A 12,633-nucleotide genomic window follows, 5' to 3' on the forward strand; every position below is an offset into this window, starting at 1 on the left:
AGGAGTACTGGGTTTATTTACAATGTATACATTAAGAGTGGAGAACGTTACATCTCATCAGCTTAGCATGACTCAAGTGAAGCATCCCGAAGAGCCGTTAAAGTTCGCTTAAACCCTCTCTGGCCTCCCTAGATCCCTAGACCAGGGAAAACTTCCGTCCCCCTTCGTCCAGTCGGAGCGTCCACATTCGTCGAAGGAACCGCGTTGAGGGCGAGGGTCCACACAATCACTGCCGCGCCTTTTTTTTTTTTCACTGAACACAGAGAAGGGAGGGGAGCTCCATAGATAGGGGTTGTCACGCTTGACAAGCTGCCTCGTCTTGGTTCTTGGGATGCCCCAGCAGTTAGCTGGGGCGTCTGTGAAACGACCGTGGCGGTTACCGGAGTTCGTGAGGTAACGCCGTAGAACACCATTCTCGTGCAGTTTTCTTGCTCCCATTGGTCAGTCAAAGCGACAGTGAACCAACAAACAATACTTGGTCCACCCAACGTGTTTCGCCTTACGGGCGCCGCAGGACTGTCCGAGGGTGGCGCATTGCCAGCTTCTCGAAGCGATTTGTCGCAGTGGGGTAGGAGAGGCAAGAAGGTCACTGCCCTTGCTGGCTGATTATAACGGGCTATTCAGCGAACGTATTGTAGACTGCAAGTTCAGATGCAAATTAAACCTGCCGTAAATTTGGCGCCGTCTCTGTCGCCTGTAGTGCAACCGATGGCTGATGAACACTCGCATGCGCCGCCGTGAGTACGGCTGCTTCCGAGACGTCTTGCCGCGCCATTTCCTATTCCTCCTTTGTTTTTTGTTTTCTATTTCTGCATGGCGACGCGATGTTTTTCTTGTCAGCCGTGTCCTTAGTAGTTACAGAATGGCTCAATGACCCCCAGCGTGTTCTTGAGCTCATGCGCTGTTTCCGGCCTAAATGCTACTTTGATCTAAAATTAAGGGGGAAGAATGTCATTTATTATTTAAATTGTGTCGCGCCTGATCGCACCTCGTATCTACTTGGAAAGTTCGACCGTGAAGCACATGCTGTTTTGAGGCACACTAATTAGGCGGCAACGGGCCCCTTCTTACTTCTGCTCCTCTCCAACGAAATTTGAGACGCTGGAGTCTGAGGAAAAAAGAAGCTTAACCATGTTTCTTGCACTGCCTAATTGGTTTAGCCATACACCGAACTAACTTCCTGGAGTAGACGCTGTGCACTAACTTCAATAAAGAACAAAATGGTCTAGCAAGTGAAGTGCGAAGAGAAAGATGTACCATGAAGACAGTTCATTTTTTTTTCTTGATGGATTCCGTCGGCACGTGGAGACGAAGGTAAACATGAAGGCAACGTTGAGGGCATTAGGGTGCCGAAAAAAATTTGCACCTGACAATATGGCTGGCAAATGCGCAATTTTATAAATAAAATCAGAAACTAAACAATACCGAACGACCACGAGATGAAGAAGAGAATTATTTCTTTTCGTTTGCTCCTGGTCAATATGGTAATCTCCCCTCACAAAGCTTTAAAGTTGCGAATTTTTTCGATATGCCTGAAAAATAAACTGAGAAGGTAAGAACCCTGTGGAGGTCTGAAGCTCTCCATTGTGTCAAAGTTGAGCTTGTGAGCTCGTTAAAACGCAAACAAATCTGCAAAAACGGGCAGATTCATCAATCCATGACAACTACGCCTTCAACTAGGAATTTTTTTACCGCTGCCGCGAGAGCACGCATAAACAAAAGATAACTAGTGGACTGTTCTTAGTTTTTTGCCTTTAGTGAGGGCCGCGTGATTTTCTAATCATTCTGGAATTCACGCTCAACATGAGAGAATATGCGACAGGTTCCTGGGTGATCAAGAAAAATCAGATCCTGGTTTTTAACGTCCCGAAACTGTACAGCGGGTTATGAGGAACTCTGCACTGGAGGCCTGCGGATTAATTATGATCACCCGCGGTCATAATGCGGCCACTGCAGCGGGGATCAAGTCTGCGACCTCTTCTGCGTAGCCAGTGAGCCACCCCAAAGAGACAGTTTTGCGTTCAGTCCACATTCATTCAAGCTTTTCCGAAATCTGCTGGCCTCTCTGACTTAATATAGGCGTAATGAGCATCCCCGTGTCTGTGAACGCATTTCTACTTTATTCAAATGAAAAGAAAGAAAAAAAAGAGTGTAGTTACTGGCGACAGGGGCTACTCCTTTTCACAAATAGTAAAGATAAGCAAATTATTTTGTAAAACAAGACGGCGTCACATGTTCGAAAGATTTAAAGCAAGCTTCACTGAAGAGCGTAACTGAAGAGCGCATACAGCTCTAGACGCACACATACGAAGATGAGGATTAACAGTGCGCACAAGTATGGAAGTCTGGTAAGAGAAACGCCTACGCGCAATGCACACAGCAAGGTCTTTTCCCGTCGAGTAAAACCGGGTAAAATATGTAATGTCATATGATAAAATCCGTGTCCATGACATGAAGGCTCTGGTTAATGAACTCCGCTTCATTAATGTAATGGCACGGGCAATACCACTGAGGTGCCGCGTGGTGTCCGTTCTCGACAATGGAATAGAGCGCTGACGCAGCGTTCTCGATACATCTGCCTCACACGAGCAGCTATTTCGCCACTTTCACTGTCGGTGGTGTGCCACGGTGGCCCCTCAGACACAAAGGCGCAGCCGCTGCGGAATAATCTTGATGTAATCTACACTCCCTGACAACTTTCTATGGCAATGAAGGGTAAGCTACGGGGGCGGAGCTTCTGCACATGTTTTACCGTGTCAAGTAGTCCGCCAGCGTTTTACAGTGCTTTTGGTTGCTCGTAAAGGCCGATCCACACGACGGACCAAATTGCTCTTTTGGACCGCGGTCCGGGCTTCACGTGATAGGACGTCACCAGTTCGTGCGTACCGCCGTTGGCCCGCGCAAGACCGCGGCCCTCGCGGTCGAACAAATCGCTGAGGCTTTTCCCGCTTCCGTTTTGGCGGCGGACCGCATGCAAACCGCAGGGATTTTGGCGTAGCCAACGAATGTTGTCCGGCAACAGAGTGTCTTCAGCCAAATCCAATCTAGTTTTCGGCTCAGCAAAAGCCAGTCAAGCCAGTCGTTTCATGTCCGCCGTTCCGCATACACATGCGTGCAGCAGATATATTTTTTAAACACCATGTCCTGTTGCAGTGACGAGGAGGTTTTTTTCATTTTGTATGCCTCGTTGAGCAGTTCCCGGCTTTGTGGGACTCGAGCTGCAATGATAACAATGATAACACTCTGGCCGAGAGTGTAGCTGGTTGGTCTGCTCTGCCGTCTGCTATGGCGGTCCACCGTGTGGATGTGCTCTGCGCCGGACTGGACCATGCCGGGCCGGGACGTCGCATCACGTGACCGATCGGGCCGCGGACTTGGTCCGTCGTGTGGATCGGCCTTAAAGGACACTCCAAGAGGACACGGTGTTCAAAAAATATATCTGCTGCACGCATGTGTAGGCGGAACGGCGGACATGAAACGACTGGCTTGACTGGCTTTTGCTGAGCCGAAAACTAGATTTGATTTGGCTGAAGACACTCTGTTGCCGGACAACATTCGTTGGCTACGCCAAACTCGCTGCAGTTTACATGTGGTCCACCGCCAAAACTGAAGCGGGAAAAACCTCGGCGATTTGTTGGACCGCGAGGGCCGCGGTCTTGCGCGGGCCAACGGCGGTACGCACGAATAGGTGACGTCATATCACGTGATGCGCGCACCCCGGTCCAAAAGAGCAATTTGGTCCGTCGTGTGGATCGGCCTTATCAGACGCGGAATCGACGCAGCTTTACGTACGACGGTTTCGCGTTTGCCCAGACGAGGAAGGGAAAGGCCGTAAAATAACTAAGCTTTTAGATTCAGTAGTGTGTTCTATCTTATTTAACTGCTGCTAATAAGGTGTTTATGTTTTTTTCTTCCCCAGCTTAAACTAACCTAGATAAAAACACGGGAATCTTTTCAGAAGCGCTGTCACTTGCTCACTCTTCGACTCCGTAGCTTTCCCTTCATTGGCACAAAATGTTGCTCGCAAGTATTGTCTCTGACACAAGTTGCCCGTAGGGGCCGCGGCGTAGACCTCTCAGGAGAGGTTGCAAGCTTGCTTTTCAATCAGAGAACGTTTTCTTTCATCTGACGTTGCTAAACTTCGGCGTCGTCATCACCACTCTTACGTGCTTTCCGTTCTTCGTGCTTTGGTGGCTTTCCCGCACTAGATTAGTTTATCCCACGTCTAGTATGCTGCCCTAAGAGAGAAGAATCTGTTATGATTAACTGCGCGACACCTCCAGGCAGAGCATCCTGTCCGCTTAAATCTCGGTAACTCGGGTTAACATCTTCGTAAAATTGGCGACAAGCGCGGTGATCATACGGTATGCGACCCGCAAACACGCGAATCTGCCTGACCGCACTTCGGCTAAGTGAAACTTAAAGGCGGCTGTGGCTGCTTTATTGCGAAAGCAAAAAAAAAACGTGAACAAAAATAGTTGTTCGTCGTTCTTGTGACGCCCAAAGCGAAATACATGTGGCACACAGGTGCCACATCAAAGCGAGAGGCTATTCCAATTCCTTTTGTGCGCTCTTCTCCGGCCTCCGTGTTTCCACGCTGAATTCAATAAAAAAAATTAACAAAGAAAGAAAGCATTTTATTCCCGGAAGGGCTCCTTCGAAAGCCGCGCCTTAGAAATTTCTTTGACACCAGCTCGACCGTGGAAGAGAGCTTCTTGGCGTTCGCGATGCCCAAGCGGGATCCGCAAGAAGCGTACGGGCTTAATCCAGGAGCACAATAGACAGAGCGAAAAAAAAAATTCCAGAGAGACAAAGTAGCCAGGTACATTGCAGGGAATACCGGCACAAGAAAGAAGATTTTCCTCAAACGTCAATTTCAGTTTTCGCGGTAGCTTGGAAGTGGAGGCGCTCCTCACCATCTTGTTCTTTTTGGAGCGCGATTTATTTTCTAACTTTTTTTTATTGCTATAAATTTTTTTTCGAGTTAGTTTTTCGTGGACGCTCTGCGTGTTGGCGTGTGCGCCGCTGGGCGGCGAAGTCTGAGGCGCGTTTAGTGCGCGGTGTGCAAGTGGCAGAAAGCAGGCTGCAAGCCGTCGCCGGAGGCGGTCGGATGGGATCTCCAGGCTTGAGGGCAAACCTGCGGTCGGCAGCGCTCTGAGAAAGAGAGAGAGAGAGGGAGAGAGACAACTGAAAGCAGGAACATGGGGAGGTAAACTGGCAGAAGAAATCTGGTTTCCTACACTGCTCTAAAGACCGAGGGGGGAGGGAGGGGGGAGTCGATTGTACGAAGGTAAGAAAAACGCTAAATTTGGGAAGCGAAGGGCAAACACAGAAGATAAAGGGGAAATACACAGTCTTCACATAACAGAGAACTTCTGCGTCAAGAAGTATATGCTTCTTTTATTACCATCGTCACGCTTCCTTTCCTGCTTGTGACGGGGAAGCTTTCACGTCACTGCCGTTGTGTTCGCGTCATTGGAGCGTGAGATAGGCTACAAGTAAAATATAAATAAAATGCGAACGATATGCTAATGGCTGAAAAGGGAGGCGGCTTGCTGGGAGATCACATGAGAAAACTTGGGTTTATAAGTAAATGGAAGTAAAGAAGGAAAAGAGAAGAACTGTTCGATTTGGGTGGACGAAAACTGATTCTTTTTTCTTCTTGTTTTTTTCAGGTAAGACAGTGTCGGAAAACCTGCTGCTTCAGCGAGTGATGGCCGCAACAGCGGGGTAAGGTTTTCGGTCAGCATTGAAAATTACAAAATTTTCCCTTTCTCTCCGCGAGCTAACTTTGTACTTGGCATTTAATACATCTCGCGGGAAAAAATTTAATAAAGAATGGTTCAGTGATGGGCCGTTTTGATATCCGGCTACCGCATTCAGAATTCTCGACTCGTGTGTTCCATAATGCATTATGTGTAAGTTGGAGAAATGGGGCAACGTGGGTTCAGCTGGTGCACGGGGTTAAGCCGGAGACGGGAAAGTGTAGGCAAAGCCGAGCGACCGGTTGGGCCAAAGTCACGTGACGATATGACGCGCTTAAGGGTCTTCAAGATTCCACGCGCCCCGCTGCGCTGTACTTTCCGTGCGTCTTAAAAGACCTTTGTGCGGAATACTTTAAAGCAGTTGCTTATTTTATGCCCTGGTGCCTTCTTGCTCATTTCATGCGTATCCAGTGCATCCCAGTGTAAAAGCGATAAATAAAAATGAACAGACTCTGCAAAGGGCACTGAACTGAGCATAAGAACTCAGCGTGCAGCGCTCAATGAACAGCGGCTCTACACATAAGGAAAATAGAAACCAGCGTAAAAGAAGCAGCACAAAGCACGGACCACTGCGATAGTCGCAGACTGTAAATAATTCAAGACATTCTGAGGCAGACGCTGAACTAGAAAAAACACCCTGTCTTCGCAGTTAGCGAGTGGATAGCCAATTAACTATAATCGCCATTGCAGTACTCTCACTAATTTATAATACTCACATTTAACCGCCGCTCTTAAAGCGTTGAACGTAGGTCTGAATACGAAAAATGTTTTAAATTCTCCTCAAGAAACTTCGTGCTGCGGGATAAAGGGCCAGACAGTTTCGCATGACAACTCACAGAACAGCGAACACTATTTTTGACGAGTCCGGAGGTACACGATTCTTTCTATTCTCTTGCAGAAATCGCTATTCAAGCGTCTTAGTTGCTGGGTTGTTGACGTCTCTCTTTTTGTACGGATACGTTGACTGTACGTACGTAAATTACACGCAAGGGGGTGTATAAAAAAAAGGTGTCAGCGCACGTTCTAAAATGTACGTATTAGGTTTTCAAGCAAGCGTTCTAGAAGGGAGTTCCAGCACTACTCTTAACATCCAATGTCGCTGTATGTTGTCAACGCACCTGAAATGTATTTTCTTTTAGTGCAAATGATACAATACGTAATGGGTCTGTGAGAACCCGCATGATTGAGAGAAGTAATTAATAAAGGGAAAATGAGACATCCAGCCAATCGTAGCGTACAGTACAGTTGCCTCCAATAAGCGCTTCACAAATTTGTGCCATTGTGCACGCTAAAGTGCTTAGGCAGTTGTCGCAATATATTTTCCCCTTAGAATCTGTCTTCCGATTGCTTGAGACTAGTTCGTAGTATACATTGCTGAGCGTCGAAGTATTGACAGTGACACCGAAGTCGTTCTATAAACGCGTTACAAACATAAAAATAGCACACGTCACTCTTGGTCATTGCTATTAGTTCTGGTATCACTTACGGGGTTAGCCAGTCTTGGGCATGCATGCGTGAATCGATGTGGGAGATTGAGGCAGCGTTAGGAGCATGCTTCCATAGCGCAAGTCACTGCAGTTATATTTTGCTATGGGCACCTCCATTTAGGCGAGAGATCTTGCTTGCAGCTTCAGCTGCTTGCATAAGGTTCGCTAGAGTATATGCCTTCCGGCATTACCGTGGCTCTCAGTTTTTCCTTCTTTTCTTTGCCCACGACACATGTTGCGACGACTCACTGTTGAAGAACGAAAAAAATGAAAACTCCCGGGTCTGTGCAAACATTTGGCAAACATATCTTCCATAGACGAGAGGCACCTGCTTTTCTCTATCCTGATGCATTCTATTAATAAGTGCCTCTTCGCTCGTAGCCTCTTCCAGTCTTTGTCAATTTCCTTGTATTTGGGAGGCGGGGAAGTAGGGAAGTTATAGGAGATCTTCGATCAGCGAGAAATGACACTGCATACAGTGTCGCTATTTATGTTGAACTACGCATAGAAAATTCAGATATAAAGCCATTTCCTGCTTGATGGTTTGGTGTTGTGGTGGTAGTGATGATATTGCTGCAGACAGGTTACCATGGCGTACTTGACCGGCATTTCAACCTAAGCATCTCATTACGCTTTAATATGTCATCATAAAGTTGAACAGTCTGGTCTGTCGGAGAAATGTGAGAAGAATACGCGACACTTCCTTGCACACTGTCTGTGGTCCTCGTGGAAAAACTAAGTGATCTACAAGTTCATGAGGCAACTCTCGCCTTCTCCTTTCACCCCAAGGCTTGCGCCGTTCAGAAGGCAAACGCCTGCAGGACGAGATAAAGTGCTTGATATTGCCCACTTCGTTTGACTCAGTGCGAAATGGAGAAGCAGCTCCGCCGAGTTTAAACATGCACGTAGGTGTGTATATGTAAGCCGATACTCTTTTTTATTTTCATTGGCATGATATAAGGAGATGTGGACGCACAATTTAAGGCGCTGGCTACTCCTTAGCTCCTAGAATGGTTCTATCTTACAACATATAGAATTACAGGAGCAGGAGCACATGCAGGGTTACAAGAGCATACAGGAGCAGCTTGTATGAACATGTCTCTTTTTCTGAATTTTCCTTTTTTTCTTTTTCTTTTTCTCATCTTTAAAGAAGTCTAGGAGTTGCTCGTCTGTATATTGCAGATGCACATGTCTTACTTACCCAATGTTTCCCGTGTAGGATTCTGGGATGAAGGGCTCGACATCACACTTGAACCTACACTTGAGAACATCAAAAGGCATTTTGCGGATGCTAAGGCAGCAATGCTGACACTGAAACTTCCATCTCTGGTCGTCCTGGACGGCTGTACTTTTTCTTTGGCAGCAGAAACTATTTCGACAGATATTCGGTTTGAATTCACTTGCCAAAAAGTAGTACCTTCACTTGTTGGGCGAAAGACAACCGGGATGCCTTCTGCTAGTTTTTTCTTATACGTGACCAAAGTAAATAGTGCATCCTTACAAATCTCTTCTTCATCACTTAGTTCATAATTGGATGTTGTATCATCAAACTTGCTGTCCTCTAGGCGAGGTTTTTTGCTCTCAGCTTCACCATCAGCCATTATTCTTGAAGTCGCCGAAGTTGATTCCGATTTGTGGAGAACCAAATGGGGCGGCTTTATGAAGCTTTGTGACGCCTGCTAGGCCCCAGACTTTTCATTACGGCCTGTAGTATTATCTATATGGCTTGCTACACTTGGAAGAGCATAAGGCTCGTGACGATGTTCTGGGCTTCCGACCACCGTAGTGACAGGGTAATAGTCAGGTCCTCAAAAAAAGAAACGTCCTACGGGTAGGGCTCCTGGCCCCCCTGAATCTTCGCCCGACTTTTTTTTAGTCAATCTTTGTCAATGCTGACCGTAAATGCAAAAAAAAACAGCAATATCAGAGTGCCACACAAAGACAGTGACCAAAAAGATGCACATCTTCTGGGACGCTAAGTTCGTTTACAACACGGCTGATGCGGCGGTTTGCAAATTGATCGAAAGTGATTATAAATTGACGATTTTGGGAGTTGTCGATTCATCGGAGCTGTTAATGGCCGCCTTGGAAGTGCGTCATTGGCGAGGGCATATTGTTTTTGTTCAATAGCTCTTTCAGCGACACGAACATTCGAAGGCATTCACTGAAACATCTTAGTCCATTTTTTCTTAATCCCTCCGTTGGAGGCACACCACACGGTAGTGGTTGAATTGCTGACTTTCAGTCCGGCAGTATGACGCCTTTCTGTAAGGATCCATTTTTCAGTTGGCGAAGAGCCGCAGTAGCAGCGGCATTCTGTGCAATAGTTAAAGTAATCAGGTTGTCCGAAATGCCAGACCATGCAGTACCAATAGACAGGATCCGACATTTGGCGGTGCAGCTATCAGAATCCACGGTGACATCTCCATATCCATTCATATAGGCATGGGCGTTGTTGGGCTGATATTTTGTACACGTGCTTTAGCATGAAACAGCGTGCCTCAGAAGGAGATGTCAACCGCTTTGACTGCAGCTCGTGGACATCAAGATCGTCATTGACGTCGGTGAGCATCCAAGGTGGATCATTTTGTTACCTTTGTTTCATGCTCTTGAGACTACGGACTCCAAAGTATTTGGTGCAGCATAGAAGTGGGACTCATTATGCAAAAAGGTGAGGCGTGCAGACAGGACACATGAGGAGTGGACAACACGAACGTTCGTGTTGTCCACTTCTCATGTGTCCTGTCTGCACGCCTCACCTTTTTGCATAATGAATTCTTACCAACTAGCTCAGCTTTCTGTCGTTATATAAGTGCGATGAATGCGTGGTTCTGAGACTTCTGAAAAGGCTTTCTTCACCGAAGGATTCACCCCGCCGGAGTAGTTGGCTAAGGAGCGCTTTAGAGGCCAGAAGACGTAGTAGTAGAGCTTAGGCTTCGTAGATCACTTCCTTTTTTGAGACTGCCTGCAAAACACCCAAAGACAAGCGGGGACCGTGCCTACGTATAAGCTCGACGTGTATATTGGGTCCATAATGTTAGCGACAGTTGGTAAATTGCGCGGCAAATCACAAGAGCGCTGTGAAATTTGAGCACCGAGCTACGGTGGTTGCCGTGCCCCCATGCCAGGAATTCGTTGGGGTGCGTTGCACCTTTGCAGTAATGGATCTCGCGAGTAGTCCACAACTTGTCCCCATAGAAATTTGCTGTCCTGGCAGACGCCCAGAAAGCGGATACTGGAAGCACGTCAGATTGGATGAGTTCCCAAGTTCATCTGCCGGGGCATAGCCTTCTTCACCAACTCAATGTTCAACCGCCAACTCGCCCAGCTTGCCGTGTTAATATAGCCTTCTCGCTTGGAGAACACGCATTGTCGCTTTTCTCGACGCAGCCGAGAAAAAGAGTTGAGGTAGCGACGTCTTTAATTGCGACAGCAATTATATGTACACTCCAGGCGAATTTCCACCATTTGGTGTCGTCGTGACGGCGGCTCGATCTCGCGCGCGTTAGGGAGGAAGGCGGGGAGGAAGCGCGCCGTCTTCCGTCGCGCGCTAGGCACCGGGGGTGCGTTCTACTCCGGCGGTGGCTACGTATGTCGCGGCCGCGCGTTCTCTATCTTGAAAGTGATCTGTGACGTGGACAGAGTGCGCCAAGTGCTGTTAGCTACACAGTGCTGCGCACTGTGTTCTCGCACTGTGTTCTGTTAACACTGTGTTCTGTTGAACACTGTGCTGCGCACTGTGTTCTCTGCGCACTGTGTTCTGTTAGAACACAGTGCTGCGCACTGTGTTCTCGCTGCCTAATTAGCGTTGAAGCGAGAGGCGGCAGGAAGGTAAATTCACTCGCTGCTTCCCCCGCGCTTCTTCACGCCATATTTTAACGCGATAGCGTTAAGGAGCTCGTGTCGCAGAAAAGCCGGTGTCGTCGGCGTCGGTGTCGGCGTCGGCGGCGTTGACCGTGAGCGATAAATCACGGCAGGCGCTTCATAAATAAAAAGCAACTTCCAAGATTGGCCCGGTGGGAATCGAACCCAGGTCTCCGGAGTGTGAGACGGAGACGCTACCACTCAGCCACGAGTTCGTTGCTTCCAAGCGGTGCAAACGCGCCTCTAGTGAATGCGGTGTTGCCTTCGAAACGAGCCGTAGAAAGTTATACTGCGGTGTATATCGGTAATTATGAACATGTAACGTACAGAAGTCACAATTACACGAGTTGCGAAGTGCGTTTCCGCTGCATTTCTTCTGCGCTTTCCGCACACGCAGAGCCATCTTGCGGCAAACACAGAAGACCCCCTCCTCTCAATGTACGGCGCTGCCCCGACAGGAGGCGCGCCGCGCGCGCATTGGGACCGCTGCCAGGCGCGTCGCGGGACTCCCTCTCCTCTGACGACGCTTCGCCGTGCTTCCGGTTTAGATTACTATCTATCTCTCTGCCCGTGCCGATCACGACGTTTGGCTGGCGTAGATCGTTTCCCCTCCGAGACACCGAGTACTTTGGTTCGTTTCGTTCGCTCAGGCGCACGTTTCGTTGCCGCGCCCAACGCTGCGTTGCTCGACGCTCACCGCGTGATAGGTGGGCGCTAAGTCCGATGCGGGGCGCATCGTAAGTGATTGCTGTGCCGTAGCGCATTGTCATATACCCCTTGGCGGGTCGACGGGAACGCTGTCGCGTCCCACTCTTGAAGGCGAAGCTTAAGCGTCCTCCAATTTTTTTGACAGCAAGTGTCCTAGGTCATCGAGAGAGACGTGTTCATCTTTTGCTGTGCGCGCGTAACAGCACGCTTGTTAATTTAGTTAGCCAATGGTTCCAAGCTTATACGGCCGATAAGCTTACCATCCTTACTTCGCATAGCTGTCCACTAATTTGCTATCGCAATCTATGCTTCCCCTTTCGCGAGAAACCAAAACTTTTTATGGTTTCTTCAAAGATACAGTTTAGAAATGTTGCGGCACGAGAGTATTCTTCTCAAATGGAGTATAAAAAAGCTCAAACTACTTTTGTGAAAATTTTATTTTATTTCTTTGTTTTATTTTACCCTCAAGACCGCAGTATTACAGAGGGGAGTAGGTAAGACAATATACATAAGTGAATAACAAAGCAGCAAAAGGTTGTTAGTTGTTACAGCAAAATTGATTAGGTAAATGTATCCGGGAGTGATGATGTTTGATCTGGCCGAATAAAACTTTGAGTTGTTCTTGATTGCGACAACGGCGCCGGGAAGGTGGTTGCGTTCCTGAGAGGTTCGAGGGATAAATGATTCGTGGCAGGTTCTGGTGTGGCATTGAATTATTCCATCCTTATGGCTATGATCAATGTGAGACGAAATGTAGGTAGGAGATTATACGATTCCCGCACAAGTAGGAATTGCGGAAATAAAGTTCG

General features: G+C 47.8%; 1 protein-coding gene across 5 annotated transcripts in view; it reads left to right on the plus strand.

The window, feature by feature from the left end:
- LOC135905792 (neuropeptide CCHamide-1 receptor-like) overlaps positions 1 to 12,633 on the plus strand; it is a 361,484-nt gene that overhangs the window by 150,767 nt on the left and 198,084 nt on the right. For 3 of the 5 annotated variants that reach the window (XM_065436839.2, XM_070538500.1, XM_070538497.1), the window contains exon 2: positions 5,676 to 5,730. The exons of the other annotated variants lie outside the window; for them this stretch is intronic. The gene's annotated coding sequence lies outside the window, so the exon portion shown is untranslated. The remainder of the gene's footprint in view (positions 1 to 5,675; positions 5,731 to 12,633) is intronic. 5 annotated transcript variants of the gene reach the window in all.

This window comes from Dermacentor albipictus, chromosome 5 (genome assembly GCF_038994185.2).
Source record: "Dermacentor albipictus isolate Rhodes 1998 colony chromosome 5, USDA_Dalb.pri_finalv2, whole genome shotgun sequence".
NCBI lineage: Eukaryota > Metazoa > Arthropoda > Arachnida > Ixodida > Ixodidae > Dermacentor > Dermacentor albipictus.